This window comes from Symphalangus syndactylus, chromosome 17 (assembly GCF_028878055.3).
Source record: "Symphalangus syndactylus isolate Jambi chromosome 17, NHGRI_mSymSyn1-v2.1_pri, whole genome shotgun sequence".
NCBI lineage: Eukaryota > Metazoa > Chordata > Mammalia > Primates > Hylobatidae > Symphalangus > Symphalangus syndactylus.
Window position 1 is genome coordinate 32389866 of NC_072439.2, and position 12554 is coordinate 32402419.

Sequence of the window (12554 nt, forward strand, 5' to 3'; positions counted from 1 at the left end):
GCGCCAGGTGTGCAGCCCCAGTTCCCGCCCACGCCTCTCCCTCCACACCTCTCTGCAAGCTGAGGGAGCCGGCTCCCACAGTGCAGCGGTGGGCTGAAGGGCTCCTCAAGTGCTGCCAAAGTGGGAGCCCAGGCAGAGGAGGCGCCGAGAGCGAGTGAGGGCTGCGAGGGCTGCCAGCACGCTGTCACCTCTCAAACCCATTGCATGTTAACATAAATTTTTATGAAAAATAACTTTTTACAAAACAGCAGCAACAAAATTTGGTGAGAAATGTGGCATTTTTTTCATTTTTGTAATTATTTTTAATGATGGTACTAATAGAAGACAGCTGGATTCTCATAACTGCATTTTCATTCAAATTGGTTACAATATTCCATTTTATATATCTTCTGGAAAATGCTACTATACACCCATGAGAGCATGACAGTGAAAAAGACAAACAGGGTTTTACTACTACTGTGAAAATGGTTTTGACCATGTAGGTTCCGTGAAAGTCTTGGGGATTCCCAGGGGTTCCAGGCCACACTTTGAGAGCTGCACTTCTGTCTAGTACCCCAGGTGTCTTCTTAGATGTCTTCTCTCCCAGTCATTACACACATCTCATATGTTACTACGTTTTTTTTTTTTTTGGAGATGGGGTCCTGCTCTATTGCCCAGGCTGGAGTGCAGGGCTCACCACAGCCTCGACCTCTCAGGATCAAGTGATCCTCCCACCTCAGCCTCCCAACTAGCTGGGACCACAGGTGTGTGCCACCACACCCAGATAAAAGTCTTAAAGTTAGGCCAGGCATGGTGGCTCGCCTGTAATCCCAGCACTTTGGGAGGCTGAGGCGGGCGGATCGCGAGGTCAGAAGATCGAGACCATCCTGGCTAACACGGTGAAACCCCCCTCTACTAAAAATACAAAAAATTAGCTGGGTGTGGTAGCAGGCACCTGTAAGTCCCAGCTACTTGGGAGGCTGAGGCAGGAGAATGGTGTGAACCCAGGAGGTGGAGCTTGCAGTGAGCCGAGATTGCGCCACTGCACTCCAGCCTGGGCGACAGAGCAAGACTCTGTCTCAAAAAAAAAAAAAAAGTCTTAAAGTTTTTATCTCCTCAATGTATCTTAAGTCAGAGTCCCCTCATTCTACAGCCAGAGTACTTTTCTTCTTCGTTTTTTTTTGTTTGTTTGTTTGTTTGAGATGGAGTCTCACTCTGTTGCCCAGGCTGGAGTACAGTGGCGCGATCTCGCGCTATCTGCTCACTGCAACCTCCACCTCCTGGGTTCAAGCAGTTCTCTGCCTCAGCCTCCTGAATAGCTGGGATTACAGGCACCTGCCACCACGTCCAGCTAATTTTAGTATTTTTAGTAGAGATGGAGTTTCACCATTTTGGCCGGGCTGGTCTTGAACTCCTGACCTCGTGATCCACCCGCCTTGGCCTCCCAAAGTGCTGGCATTACAGGCGTGAGCGACCACGCCTGGCCTGGGCCAGAGTACTTTTCACATTTTTTTCTATCTAGTGTTTTTGCCTCTCTTCTTTTTTTTTCTAAGCCATTCACGTTGTAGAAAAAGTAATCTTTCCAAAATAGAAATCTGATGATGTAACTCCTTTCCAAAAGTCCTTTATGAGTTTCTTACAGCTTTATTAGTATGTAAGACTTTTTATAATCCTGTTTCTACTAACCTCTCTAGATTCTTCTCAAGCCATTCATTTCTCCATGAGTACCTTTATGTTATAGCTGTCTTTATGCAATACTTGCAGCTCTGAGAAAAAATCATGGTGACCTGTATATCTGTATTAACAGTGTTGAGTTTGCACATATGTACTTTACATATGTTATTTTTTTAGACAGCCTTCCAAAAGAAATACTCTTATTATTCTGTTTTATAGATGAGGAAACTGAGACAGATGATTGATCTCTTGTTAAACCTCTAAGATAATCTCAAGGAACATAGGCTTGTTTCCCTACTTTTCTTTTCCTTTTCTTTTTTTTTTGAGACGGAGTCTCGCTCTGTCACCCAGGCTGGAGTGCAGTGGCGTGATCTCGGTTCACTGCAAGCTCCGCCTCCCGGGTTCATGCCATTCTCCTGCCTCAGCCTCCCGAGTAGCTGGGACTACAGGCGCCCACCACCGTGCCTGGCTAATTTTTTTGTTGTTCTTGTATTTTTAGTAGAGACGGTTTCACCGTGGTCTTGATCTCCTGACCTTGTGATCCACCCGCCTTGGCCTCCCAAAGTGCTGGGATTACAGGCGTGAGCCACCGCGCCAGGCCTGTTTCCATACTTTTCTATTTGGCTAAATATTACTTATCCTGGAGTATCAGGCTTAAGTATTCCCTCCTTCTGAAGCCTTTCCAACGGTCTGATTTAGATACCTGCTCCCTCCATGGCTTACCTTGTGAGCAGCTTGAGCTAGCCTTTAACATAATACAGTTTTTACTTGTTTGTCAGGGAATTTTATTTCTTTGGAACAGGAATATTAGATTGCATCTAATATTTATTCCCAGAACAAATGTGCATATTGAGGTCCTTAAAATCTGATATCCCTCTGGACCTTCTTATTCTGGTCATTCTAAGCAAGCAGGACCCTCAGTTTAGGAGGAGCTGTAAAACAGATACTATTATTATTATTATTATTTTCTTTGTTTTTGAGACGAAGTCTCGCTCTGTTACCCAGGCTGGAGTGCAGTGGCATGATCTCGGCTCACCGCAACCTCCGCCTCCTGGGTTCAAGCGATTCTCCTGCATCAGCCTCCTGAGTAGCTGGGATTACAGGCACCCACCATCATGCCCAGGTAATTTTTTTTTTTTTTTTTTTGTATTTTTATAGAGACGGGGTTTCACCATGTTGGCCAGGGTGGTCTTGAACTCCTGACCTCAGGTGATCCACTCACCTTGGCCTTCCAAAGTGCTGGGATTACAGGCGTTAGCCAGTGTGCCCGGCCGATCATGTTATTATTAATTCTTCCAGATTTTACAAATTGTGATCCCAATGTATTAGTTTAAAGAAGACTTAATAATAACACAAAATAATAGCTAACCTTTATTTATTTATTTAGAGACAGGGTCTCGCTCCAGGTTGGAGTGCAATGGCGTGACCACAGCTCACTGCAGCCTTGACCTCCTTGGCTCAAGCGATCCTCTCACCTCAGCCTCCCAAGTAGCTGGGACTACAGGCATGCACCACCACATTTGGCTAATACAAAAATTTTTTTGGCTGGGCACTGTGGCTCACGCCTATAATCCCAGAACTTTGGGAGGCCAAGGCCAGTGGATCACCTGAGGTCAGGAGTTCAAGACGAGCCTGGCTACCATGGTGAAACCCCGTCTTTACTAAAAATACAAAAATTAGCCAGGCCTGGTGGTGCATGCCTGTAAACCCAGCTATTCAGGAGGCTGAGGCATGAGAATTGCTTGAACCCGGGAGGCAGAGGTTGCAGTGAGAGGTTGCCGTCAGGTGAGATCGCGCCATTGCACTCCAGACTGGGCAACAAGAGCGAAAGTCCGCCTCAAAAATAAATAAATAAATAAAAATTATTTTATTTTTTAACAATTTTTAAATTATTTATTTATTTTTGAGATGGAGTCTCGCTCTGTTGCCCAGGCTGGAGTGCAGTGGCGTGATCTCAGCTCACTGCAAGCTCCGCTTCCTGGGTTGAAGCCATTCTCCTGCCTCAGCCTCCCGAGTAGCTGGGACTACAGGTGCCTGCCACCACGTGATTTCACTGTGTTAGCCAGGGGATTTCACTGTGTTAGCCAGGATGGTCTCGATCTCCTGACCTGGTGATCCGCCCGCCTTGGCCTCCCAAAGTGCTGGGATTACAGGTGTGAGCCACCGTGCTCGGCCTCTTTTTTTGTTGTTGTTGGCTGGCCTTATGCCTGTCATCCCAGCACTTTGAGAGGCTGAGGCAGGCAGATTACTTGAGATCAGGAGTTTGAGACCAGCCTGGCCAACATGGTGAAACCCTGTCTATACTAAAAATACAAAAATTAGCTGGGCATGGTGGTGCATGCCTGTAATTCCAGGTGCTCAGGAGGCTGAGGCAGGAGAATTGCTTGAGGCCAGGAGTCTGAGACCAGCCTGGATAACATAGTGAAACTTTACAAAAAAAAACCAAATTAGCCAGATGTGTTGGTGTGTGCTTATAGTCCCAGGTATTTGGGAGACTGAGGTAGGAGGATCGCTTGAGCCTAGGAGGTTGAGGCTGCAGTGAGCCACGATTGTGTCATTGCACTCTAGCCTGAAAAATAGAGACCCTGCCTCCAAAAAGAAAAAAAAAGTCTGGGTGCAGTGGCTCGTATCTGTAGTCCCAGCACTTTGGGAGGTTGAGTTGGGAGGATCACTTGAATCCAGGAGTTAGAGACCAGCCTGGGCAACACAGGGAGACCCCATCTCTACAAAAGTAAAAAAAAAAAAAAAAAAAAAAAAAAAAAATTAGCCAGGCATGGTGGTGCATGTGTATAGTTTGAGCTACTCAGGAGGCTGATAGGAGGATTGCTTGAGTCTGAGAGGTTGAGGCTGCAGTGAGTCATGATTATACCACTACAGTCCAGCCTGGGCCTCAGAGCGAGACCCTGTGTGTCTGTCTTTCTGTTTCTATATATATCTCTATCCCTTCTCTCTCTATATATGTATATATAAAATTGCAATTCTCAGCCTCTTGCCCACCTAATTCTCACTTTCCTGTGAATAACATCAATAAAACATGTCACATTTTAGTTGTGATTTATGAAGTCGATACCATTTTCCTTCTCTCAGTAAGTTATATTGTTTAATTCTAGAATCCTGTTTTCTTTTCTTTATTAGAGATACATCTGAATTTTATCTTTTTGATGGGATTCATTTGCCCATTCTTTTTTTTCTTTTTTTTTTTTTTGAGACGGAGTCTTGCTCTGTTGCCCAGGCTGGAGTACAGTGGTACGATCTCGGCTCACTGCAACCTCCGCCTCATGGATTGAAGAGATTCTCCTGCCTCAACCTCCCGAGTAGCTGGGATTACATTACAGATGCCCAGCTAATTTTTGTATTTTTTAGTAGAGATGGGGTTTCGCCATGTTGGCCAGGCTGGTCTTGAACTCCTGACCTTGTGATCCACCCGCTTTGGCCTCCCAAAGTGCTGGGATTACAGGTGTGAGCCACCGCACCCAGCCTCATTTGCCCATTCATTCTTATTTTTATGTTAATTTTTTTTGAGACAGAGTTTCGCTTTTGTTGCCCAAGTTAGAGTGCAATGGCGTGATCTCAGCTCACTGCAACCTCTGCCCCCCAGGTTCAAGTGATTCTCCTGCCTCCGCCTCCCAAGTAGCAGGGATTACAGATGTGCGCCACCATGCTTGACTAATTTTTTGTATTTTTTGTAGAAACGGGGTTTCACCATGTTAGCCAGGCTGGTCTCGAATGCCTGACCTCAGGTGATCCTCCCATCTCTGCCTCCCAAAGGGCTGGGATTACAGGCGAGGGCCACCGTGCCCGGCCTGCCCATTATTTCTTTCTGCCCACCTCTCCAATTCCTTGAGCATTGCAGTGGATGTTTAATTTTGAGAATACTAATTAGCTTCAGTAATTATACACCTTGAGGCATTTCAGGATATTTATAGCTTTGTAGTTTTGGTCTTGATATGTTGTAGCTTTTTGGCTTTTGTGTCTTTTTTTTTGCTTAAGAAAGCTTTGAATTCTGTTCAGAGAAGATTTGTGTTAATCTATCTAAGTGGAATTTAGGGGTATTAGAGGTTTATTTTGTCAGTGCCCAAAAATATCATATTTGTATTTTGTTCATAGCATTTTGAGGTCACCAAGAGTTTTAAGATGATGTCTTTTGTTGTAGACAAGTTTCAGAATCAGACCAGTATAGAGGATGCAATCTTACTGTGTCTTTGAATATGTACCCAGGCTAGTATGGGGACTTGTGTAACACAGAAATAACATCTGCAACCTGCCCCCTTGTTGCCACACTTTAATTTGCAATTAGGCCTTGCAGGATGTGTAGCTGTATTCTCTTTTACCAGCCATCATTCTGTCTACCTGCAAGGGTCTTTTGTGTAATATTAGTGTCATCGAAATCTGTTTCAGAATAGATTTGATTCTGAATCACTTACTTCCATAATATTTTAACCTTTAGTTGGGAAATGAACTTTCATCAGAAAGATAAAAATGGATTGATTAAGGAAATTTGAAAAACAATATGTTTTTGAGAGTGTCATGGTGTATAGGATATAGTTCGTAGACTTGGCTTTGAGTTTTTAGGAGTTAATAGGATTGAATTATTCAAGACCCAAGAGAAACAGGAAGAAAGATTTCGTTTTCCTACCTGCTTTTTTGGACTTCTTTCTGTTACATCCTATTATATTTGGAGCTTAAAACTAGAGCTTCAGTACAATTTAGTTAATTGAATTATGCTAGTTATTCTCTCTGGTGAGATTATGTATGGAGTTACTGATTATTTTTAGTATGCCTATGTAGACAGGTGAGGAAGATAAGTTGAAGAGATCAGAAATACCTTTATATTAAATATATACTCTAATATTCATTAATTTCATTTTTAAGGAAACTGTCCTGAAGTTGGAGGAAGCACTAAGTGAAGTAGCCATATATAAATAATTTATTTTCTGGTCAGGCCAAGCTTGCTTACATATTATATTGTATAACATATATAGGCTTATATTTTGATGTTAGAATATTAGATAACCACTTCATATTTGCTTTTTGTGGCCAATAGCTTATTTAACAAATACTTACTCATCGTGTCAGAACTATCTGAGAGTAAGGGATATAGCAGTGAAGAAACAGAAAAAAATCCCTGCCCTTATTGAGCTTATCTTTTTTTTTCATTTTTTTTTTTTTTTTTTTTTTTGAGACGGATTTTCGCTCTTGTTGCCCAGGCTGGAGTGCAATGGTGCGATCTCGGCTCACCACAACCTCCTCCTCCCAGGTTCAAGCTATTCTCCTGCCTCAGCCTCCCGAGTAGCTGGGATTACAGGCATGCGTCACCACGCCAGGCTTATTTTGTATTTTTAGAGAGACAGGGTTTCTCCATGTTGGTCAGGCTGGTCTCAAACTTCTGACCTCAGGTGATCTGCCTGCCTCGGCCTCCCAAAGTGCTGGGATTACAGGTATGAGCTACCATGTCTGGCCTCATTTTCCAATTTTTTATTGTGTTAAAATCCACATAACAGAATTTGCCATCTTAACCATAACATAAAATTTACCATTTTAACAGAATTAACCCTCTTAACAGTTCAGTGGTATTAAATACATTTATGATGTCATGCAGCCATCACCACCAATCCTTCTCCATAATTATTTTCATTTTGTAAAACTGAGAAATTCTGTACTCATAAAACAATAATTCCCCATTCTCCTCTCCCCCTTCCCCCCAGCCCTGGCAAGTACCATTCTACTTTCTGTCTTCTATGATTTTGAATATTCTAACTACCTCATATAAGTGGAATTATACAGAATTTATCATTTTGTGACTGGCTTTAGCGTGTCGTCAAGGTTATCCATGTTGCAGCATTTGTCAGAATTTCCTTTTTAAGGCTGAATATTATTCCGTTGCATGTATATACCACATTTTGCTTATCTATTCATTTGTTGATAAACACTTGCTTCTACCATGTAGCTATTATAAATAATGCTGCTATGAACATAGATGTACAAATATCTCTTTGAGACCCTATTTTCAATTCTTTTGAATATATACCCAGAAGTAGAATTGCTGAATCAGAACTTAGACTTTAGTGAGAAGAATGAAAAATAGGCCAGGTGCAGTGACCTGTAATCGCAGCACTTTGGGAGGCCAAAGCAGAAGGATGTCTTGAGTCCAGGAGTTTGAGACCAGCCTGGGCAACATGGCAAAACCCTGTCTCTACAAAATACAAAAAAAAATTAGCCAGTTGTGGTGGCACATGCCTGTAGTCTCAGCTACTAGGGAGGCTGAGGTGGGAGGATCACTTGAGCCTGGGGTTAGTGAGTCTTGACTGCACCACTGCACACCAGCTTGGACAACAGAGCAAGACCCTGTCTCAAAAAAAAGAAAAATAATACCATCAGACAGACCAACATGGAATCCATGAAAGCAAATCCTTAAAATGAGACCCACAAACAGCTGTCTTGATTATAGTTTATCTGAAATTGGCTCTACTTTTTTGCCCTTTCATGCCCCCTTTTTGCCCATGATAGGAAACAGAGTGATGACAGAGCATGTAATAATAGTTTCATTTTGTTACAAATTTGCTGTGGGCCAGACACCCTGCAAAATTACTTTGAAAATTATATAATCACAATATCCTATGAAAGTTGTTTTTTGTTTGTTTGTTTTTTGTTGAGACAGTGTCTTGCTCTGTTACCCAGGCTGGAGTGCAGTGGCATGATCTCAGCTCACTGCAACCTCTGCCTCCTGGGTTCAAGAGATTCTCTTGCTTCAGCCTCCCTTCAGCCTCCCGAGTAGCTGGGATTACAGGCATGCACCACCACACCTGGCTAATTTTTGTATTTTTAGTGGAGATGGGGTTTTACCACGTTGGTCAGGCTGGGCTCGAACTCCTGACCTCAAGCAATCCGCCCACCTCGGCCTCTCAAACTTCTGGGATTACAGGTGTGAACCACTGCGCCTGGCCGAAAGGTTTCAACTTGCTTATTTTACAGTGAGATAAAGAGAGGCTTAGAGACGTGATTACTTGTCTAGGATCACAAAGCCTGGTATGTGATAGGGCTAGGTAGGCATGGTCCTAATGTTATCAAGCAAAAGGGGCTTGCTGCCCAGTGCACTACAAGCCAATATTATGACACTGAGTTTTTGAGAAAAGAAAAGCTTATATTGCCAGTTGACTCACAGGAGTCAAGCTCAAATCTGTCTCCCAGTGCAGTAATTTTATTAGAACAGGTTTAGTGAGTCGATTCTGGGATTACTAGGTGATTGATGGAAGGAAAGGAGAGGTCTAGAAAGTCCTTGGCAGTACCCAGTTATCTCTTCATGACTCCTCATGGGTCCCATATTCAAATTTGGGAGGAGTTAATATGAAGCATGTGGTGGCAATTCAGGCTGTGATGAAGCTCCTTCAGAGTGAACTCTAGTTGGCTATATTGGTTGCAACTGATTTCAGCCAGTTTTGTTATATTACAAGCAGAAGGAGTTTCAGTGTTTCAGAAAGTTGTTTCTTTTCTTATCTGCTATCTTGCAAACTCAAGACTTTCTGTTACTGGTTTAAGTTTTTGGGGCATGGTTTTACTAACAACTTCAGTCCCTGGGCAACAGCATGAATGGAAGCCCACATTCCATATTTTTAATTTTTTTTTTTTTTTCTGAGACTGAGTCTCTTTTATTTACATATTTTTTTTTTTTTAGTGTGGACCCAAAGAGTGAGCAGCAGCAAGATTTATTGCAAAGAGTGAAAGAACAAAGCTTCCACAGCATGGAAGGGGACCCGAGTGGGTTGCCCCTTTTTTTAAACTTTTATTTATTTTTTATTTTTTTACTGAGTCTCATTCTTTTGCCCAGGCTAGAGTGCAGTGGTGTCATCTTGGCTTATTGCAACCGCCACCTCCTGGGTTCAAGTGATTCTTCTGTCTCAGCCTCCCAAGTAGCTGGGATTACAGGCACTTGCCACCATGCTTGGCTAATTTTTGTATTTTTTAATAGAGATGGGACTTTGTCATATTGGCCAGGCTGGTCTCGAACTCCTGACCTCAGGTGATCCGCCTGCCTCAGCCTCCCAAAGTGTTGGGAGTATAGGTGTGAGCCACTGCCCCCGTCCCCATATTTCTAAATATTTAGTAGTTATAAATCAAGATTTTTAAAAAAGGAACCTAATAATTTTATTTCACTACAGCCTTGAACTTCTGGCTTCAAGTGAACCTCCTGCCTCATCTTCCTGAGTAGCTGGGACCACAGGCATGTGCCACCTCACCCAGTAAATCAAAATTAAAAAACTGTTAGAACTTTGAAGGGAAATTATTTTTTGAGACAGAATAAGATAGTTCAGGGATATCCTACAAGCCTAGTCTCCATCTGTACCCTTCCCATTGTTTGTCCCTTGCCCACCATTCAGGCAATGGAACGTGTGTAACAGAAGGTTATTGTCCATGGAAGGACAAAGTTTGAGATGAGAAGAAATCCGCTGAAGGCCCTGATTGGGGTTTGGGGCTGCTTAGGCAGGAGAACCTGGGATCTGGAACATAGCTGAGAGTAGTAGAGTAAGGGTCTTCAGGTAGGTGTGTCCTCTGGTCCCATGGACATCTTGCCCTGAGGGCACGGACAAGTCAGAGGAGGGTCATAGTGGTTCTATCTTCAATGAAGGATCCAGAATAGGTCCAAGACCAAGAGTGCCAGAACTCAAAACTGGGCCCCTTTGACCATGCTGTCTGTTGTTAATAGTAAGAAAGCCTGAGTTTACAGAATGAGATGATGGCTTACTCTGTATGGTTAGTGGAGAGGGGATAGAAAGCAGCTGATCTGGCTGGGCATGGTGGCTCACGCCTGTAATCCCAGCACTTTGGGAGGCTGAGGTGGGTGGATCACGAGGTCAGGAGATCGAGACCATCCTGGCCAACATAGTGAAACCCTGTCTCTACTAAAAATACAAAAAATTAGCTGGACATGGTGGTGTGTGCCTGTAATCCCAGCTACTCGGGAGGCTGAGGTGGGAGAATCGCTTGAACCAAGGAGTCAGAGGTTGTAGTGAGCCGAGATCACGCCACGCACTCCAGCCTAGGCAACACAGTGCCACCGCTCCCTGCTAAATTTGTATTTTTAGTAGAGACAGGATGTCTCCATGTTGTTCAGGCTGGTCTCAAACTCCCGACCTCAAGTGATCTGCCCACCTCGGCCTCCCAAGGTGCTGAGATTACAGGTGTGAGCCACCGCGCCCAGCCTATTATTACTGTTTTTAGAGACAGCGTCTTGCTTTGTCATCCAGGTTGAAGTGCAGCAGCACAGTCATAGCTTACTGCAGCCTCAAACTCCTTGGCTCAAGTGATTCTCTCACCTCAACCTCCCAAGTAGCTAGGACTACAGGCACATGCCACCGTGTCCAGCTAATTTTTTTGTAGAGATGGGGGTCTCACTACATTGCCCAAGCTAGTATCAATCTCCTGGCCTCAAGCGATCCTCTCACTTTGGCCTCCTGCCAAAGGGCTGGGATTACAGGCACAAGCCATCATGCTTGGCCAGAGTTGGAGTTTAATTTAAATCTGAGAAGACCATAATCATGGATTTTGTTCAGTTTTCAAGCTACCCTTTTTATTGATTGGTGTGACTCTTGTGTTTGCATGTGTTGGGCTGTAGGATCTATTAGAGGTGGAAAAAGGAATAGCAAAATATTGAGTGCTATCTCAGTACTAGAGGCATAATTAGTAAAAGTCTGAATTGATGTTAGACCTAGAATTTGGTGGTGTGGAAAATCGAGTTTTAATCCCTTCTTTTTTTTAAAAAACGTATCTTCCTATGTCATTTAGATTTGCTTTCTCTATCATAACTGCTCTTTCCAAATAGTACCATTGTTTATTAGCTCTCTTGTTATCAGATTTGCCAAATTCCTGAAAAATATTTGATTTTTTTAGAAAGTACATTAGAGTTTGGCATTTGGTTTGCGTGACAATTTCAGCAGCACCCTTTATTGCAAAGAGCTTGGGAATTTGTTGACAGAAATCCGTTTTCTCTATGACTCCTGATTCCCCCCACACCCCCGCCCCAAGGCTTTCTAGCCTGTGGTCTATTTTTAAATCCTGCTGCTGTGCTCTGTATTGCGGCAGTTCTTTTCCTGAATTATTTATCATTGTTGGGAGCTGAATGGAGCAGTATGTTTCTTCACCACTGCTCATTAGGACCCACGTGTCTGTCTTCAACTTGGATGACATATCTGGTTCATGTTAAATCCCACTGGTCCATCCTGGGAAGGCTTTGAGATAATAACAGGCCACAGTTGGCTGAGCGCAGTGGCTCACACCTGTAATCTCAGCACTTTGAGAGTCCAAGGCGGGTGGATCACCTGAGGTCAGGAGTTCAAGACCAGCCTGACCAATGTGGAGAAACCTCATCTCTACTAAAAATAAAAAATTAGTCTGGTGTGTTGGTGCATGCCTGCAATCCCACCTACTCGGGAGGTTGAGGCAGGAGAATCGCTTGAACCCAGGAGGCAGAGGTTATAGTGAGTGAGCCGAGATCACACTATTGCACTCCAGCCTGGGCAACAAGAGCGAAACTCCATCTCAAAATTAAAAAAAAAAAAAAAAAAAAAAAAAAAACAGGACAATCTATGATATGTTATAAAATCATTCAGACTTTTGGATTACTGTTATTTTGTTTCAGCAGCAGTGGGACAGAGAGAAGCTATGCCATGTCCTTCCCTTAGACTATGCTCAAAGATACTATGTTATACTGGCTTTTCTGATGATATTTACTTTTTGTTTTCATAGTTGTTGCATTGATGTTACTCATTTAGGAAAAGTGAAAGAGGAATCCTTATAAGAAGCACAATGTTAAATCAAGATTCATTTTAGTTATAAATATGACCTGGATATTTGGAGATATCTTGAAATTCTCTGTTTTGGGGGTTTGGGTTGTGGGGGATTGGCTT

At 43.2% G+C, this 12554-nt stretch overlaps 1 protein-coding gene across 16 annotated transcripts in view; it reads left to right on the forward strand.

Moving 5' to 3' along the window:
• Positions 1-12554, forward strand: part of R3HDM2 (R3H domain containing 2) — a 186034-nt gene that overhangs the window by 47534 nt on the left and 125946 nt on the right. Inside the window, exon 1 of one of the 16 annotated variants that reach the window (XM_055248851.2) lies at positions 2657-2776. The exons of 14 other annotated variants lie outside the window; for them this stretch is intronic. The gene's annotated coding sequence lies outside the window, so the exon portion shown is untranslated. Of the gene's footprint in view, positions 1-2656; positions 2777-12554 lie in introns of those variants that run through there. One more of the 16 variants, XM_055248862.2, reaches the window with a different exon arrangement.